This window comes from Quercus suber, unplaced genomic scaffold, assembly GCF_002906115.3.
Source record: "Quercus suber isolate HL8 unplaced genomic scaffold, Cork oak 2.0 scaffold_1466, whole genome shotgun sequence".
NCBI classification, from domain to species: Eukaryota; Viridiplantae; Streptophyta; class Magnoliopsida; order Fagales; family Fagaceae; genus Quercus; species Quercus suber.
This window is the reverse complement of record NW_027070839.1, coordinates 7,254-11,812: the sequence shown is the minus strand read 5'-3', so window position 1 is coordinate 11,812 and position 4,559 is coordinate 7,254. Positions and strand designations below refer to the sequence as shown.

Below are 4,559 nucleotides of genomic sequence, written 5' to 3'. Positions count from 1 at the left end.
TATATATATATATATATATATATTTTATGAAACATAATTTCATTAAATATAAACTTTAGTAACTCTTTACTAAAGCGGTTGAGCCTAGCACCTTGAATAATTAGTTTATGTTGGACCGTGAGTTATGTCATTCCACCTCAAAACTAATTGATGATAAGGAAGACACAATCAAATCTTTTATGACCTTCGACATCACACCACGCGGGGCTATTTTTAGAGTGGTTGTAGAGAATTAAATTGTGGTCCCCCAACAATCACTCCCTCACTATGACACTCCTGTGACTTGAATCCATGACCATGGCTCTGATACCATTTGTTGAATCGTGAGCTATGCTATTCCACCTCAAAACTAATTGGTGATGAGAAAGATACACTCAAATCTTTTATGGCCTTTGACATTATACCACGCACGCATGTTTTTAGAGTGGTTGTAGGGAGTCAAATTGTGGTCTCCCAACAATTCCTAATAAACTTATCTCAAGAGAACATTTTGTGTTTATATAGAAAGAGATCATGGATTTCGTCTTGAGAATATATGTTCTCTCAACACTTCGAGTGGTTACTCAACATTGAGATTTTGACGGTTTAGATTAGATCTCACTCCTAATATATCAAAATAATCTACATTTTATAATTGGGTTCACAATCTTCTCATGATTGGGAGTTTATAAAAATAAAAGTCGTGAGATTTATTATTCATGTGGCAATTGTTAATTGAATAATTATTCTCACAACGGCTTAGTCCAATATGTCTTACACACCAACATATCAGCTAGAATTTTCCACTTCTGTGATCAAGACAAACCATCTTGGTTGACATGTTACACTTTTCGCAAATGAAACACCCAATTTCATCACCTATTACGAACTACGTTTTTTAGCTTACAAAGAACTTATGATTTATATTTTCTGTTACTAAATCACATAAAATGCATCTTAAAGACTATATAATAATGTCCGATTAGTTCATATACAAATAATCTCATATATTAAACAATTTAATTATTTAAAATATGACAATAAATTGAATTTTAGGGCACAAACTCTAACAATTATGTTGTTCGAAGTACTAGAAGCAAAGAAAAAAGTACATCAACCATAATTGGAATCTTTGGATTATTTGTTTTGACAGGTACAAGGTGCTACCAACAATATTGTTTTTATTCAATAATTCAATTAATATTTGTGACAACAATAAAGAACATATAACTTGATCTTCGGATTTTATCATCACCTTTTACTAACATCCATTTTGAATGAATTCTTAACATAACATATATTTTGTTTTCCTCCCTAAATGAGTTGTTATTTCTTTGCCTCTGGTTAGACATTTAAAGTATTTTAACACAAATTTGAATATTATTCTGAAACATTATTCAAATTTTCCTAGTCCTCACCCTGTTTTATGATTTTACTTGTTTGGACCCAAATTTTAAGCTGATATGCATGCTTCAATCTGTGTTTTTAAAGCAGGGATGTAGAATTTTTAACTAAATAAATTTGAAATTGTAATATATGCCCTGCTTTTATTTGAACAAGGTCGATTTACTAAAGAGTTCAGATTCGATGACGCTTTCAATTATAAGACAGAGCATGACTTGGATGCAGCTCTAAAAAGGTCTGTGGACAATATGCATATAAATTATTTAAAAGAAATCCATGAGACAATATCAAATTTCCCTTTTTCCAATGGTAATTGCACCATTCACTAATATACTCAAGGTGACAGCAAATTGCATAACACTAAAGAGTAAAATTTAGCAAAAACTAATGTTTGATAAATTTCACTATAACAATATCAAATCAAGGCCTAATTGAATTGTTACTTGCAAGAGCAAGTTTTATAAAAAACCTAAGAGGCATTAGCTTTCCTGAAGGCATTGACATAATACTTTGATAATGTCGGAGGGAAAAAGCTTGATGCAGTGCTCCTTACACATGAGACTCCATGGGCGCATTGCAGTAGCTGGAATGATCTCACAATACAATCATGATCAACCTGAAGGCATAAGAAATTTATTATCTATGGTATATAATAGGATTCATAGAGAAGGATTTACAGTGTATGATTCCTATCACCTCTTTCCCAAGTTCTTAGACCTTGTGCTACCTTACATGAGAGAAGGAAAGATAGCATACGTGGAAGACATAGCTGAAGGATCCTGCAGCTCTTGTAGGAATTTTTAGTGTCCACAATATCAGAAAGCAAGTAGTTGTAGTTGCTCGGGAGTGATCATTTTACCTCCTTTTGCATATGTATTTAAGAGTTTTTTTTTCCTGTGTAATACTAATACACCACCATATATAGTGCTTCTCCCCATTACCATGGTGACAGCCATTGCTGCTTGACAGCCATGGTAAGTAAATTCTCAGGATTCAATATACTATAGGCTGTTTTAATAAGGACTGCTTGTCCATATATGTAAACATTGAGAGGATAATAGTCTAATTGGCAAATAAACAAAAATTTTCGTGACTGCAAAAGTAATTTCCGGAGTGTTTTGGCAAGGAATTGGGCCTTGATTTGAGCCATATTGCTTACAGTATGAATGTTTCTATGCACAGTGACTAACATCAAGTCTGGTATCTGTCTATTTGTTACTATTTCTTAAATTGAGTGTTTACATCAATTAACAACGGCCTTATACACCTTTGTTTCAAAGGTAATATTGAGTGCAACAACAACTTTTGTTTTTCCCAAACATCTATGAAGCATTTACTTTTCTGCAGAGTCAACATAACACCAATATAACTTTCTTTTGCTTTTGATAATTAATAATGAAAAGCATTATCGTCCTCAAGGGGTTTAAACCTCTTTACCTTGATTGCCATAATCTGGGTGGCATTTAACATAATAGCCCCATAGCATATTTAGCACATGGCAATAAACAATTCGGTTGTGTAGAGGGGTTTTATCGGTACTTGGTAGAGAGTCTTTTCTCTCTTCTTGTTCTATATTTACTAGGAAGAATGGTAACGTACTGTAACATGTGTTTTGCCCCAAATATTTCTTTACTTCAAGTGATAGGAAGGAAAAAGAAAAGATAGAGAACAGAGGAACGAAAATGCCTCTTTATTTAGAGGGAAATGGATTGTATGATGATTCCACTTCAAGATGAGTATGTCATCAACTCAAGCTTAGCACAAAGAGTGAGATTTCAGCTGATTTTGTTTCAAGAATGGCTTGACCTCTAATTTGTATAACCTTAAAAAAGGTTGGTGTTAGGGTATGATGAATAAAACGTGTTAGGCACCAAACATTACCTTAATCCAAAGATCATCCTTTATTGAGAAAAACAGCCAATTAATATAACCCACAACAGAATTATATCCTTTTACCCCTGTGCTAATTCAATGAATATTTCAAATAAATTAGCTAAGCACAATAACCAATATAAATAAAAATTTCAGCAGCAACCCACAATAAAGGTCTCAAATTTTTACGTGGAAAACCCTTCAATGAAAAGGGAAAAACCACAGGACCTAGTCCAATAAAAATTTTCACTACAGAAAATGGGTTTGCTACAATATTCTCAAGAACAAATGCTAGAGGCGACCAAGTAAAAAAAATCACTCTTGAATTACAAAAAGTTATTCATCACAGTAGGCAATAAGGTGGATGCCAACAGTGACAAGAAGAAAAGATCTCACCAAGTGGCTAGCATTCAAGAGAGCAACAACACCGGTCAATACGAAGCTCTCTTCATTAGGAACAACATGCTAAAACTTCATCAAAATCGGAACTAAAATGAGCTTCCAATTTTGGCTTGAAACTAGTTGGTTTTGTAGAAAAAAATTTCTGAAATCTTCTTCTCTCTCATACACAGCAACTTTAGTATTGCAAAATTTTCAATGTAGATGGTGCAACTGTAAGGAGAATATAAGTGTTGATATTATTAGAAAATATGAAAACATAAGAGGAAGTAATTATTCAAATGAAGTCCCAAAAAAAAAAAAAAAATACTTTCTGAATTTTGATGGTGATGACAACTGAAGGAATTGAGTATCCCCCTAAGAGGGTTTGGATGCTTAAAGGCAGGATCCATTCATGACAAGTGACTAAATTTTATGCTAGACATCAATTTAGCACAACCTCATCTTTTATCAATTCTTCAAACCATTGTAAAAAAATATATATCTATATACACACACATAGGCACACATCATATGAACTATAAGCAAATACACCATTTTCAAATTGGTAATCAACAACAATTACCATATGAGTCATCTATATAATTAGGCACCAAGTTGTCTCCCAAATTATGGCCAACTCTTGAAAATTATATAGACAAAAATTAGCTCATTAACAATAAAATAAGTTAAGCCAAACATTCAAGCTCACTATAAAAATAAAAATTTGAAATATCAAATACCAAAATTTCAAGGAACTAAGTTTAGAGCTCACTCAACTCAGCATGAGATTTCATTTCATGCACTGTGAATAATGGTCGATGATGATCATGCTGTCTCTAGCATCAATTGCATATGAGTTTCAAATAATTCCACCATTTCCATTGATTGAAGAACACAACCTCCTATTTAATCATAGACCCAAA

General features: G+C 32.8%; 1 long non-coding RNA gene across 2 annotated transcripts in view; it reads right to left on the bottom strand.

The window, feature by feature from the left end:
* Positions 1 to 3,350: 3,350 nt before the first annotated feature.
* The window catches only part of LOC112034848 (uncharacterized), a 7,570-nt gene continuing 6,361 nt past the window's right edge, over positions 3,351 to 4,559 (bottom strand). For both annotated transcript variants that reach the window (XR_010627538.1, XR_002885412.2), the window contains one exon: positions 3,351 to 3,867. This is a non-coding gene — a long non-coding RNA (uncharacterized LOC112034848). The remainder of the gene's footprint in view (positions 3,868 to 4,559) is intronic.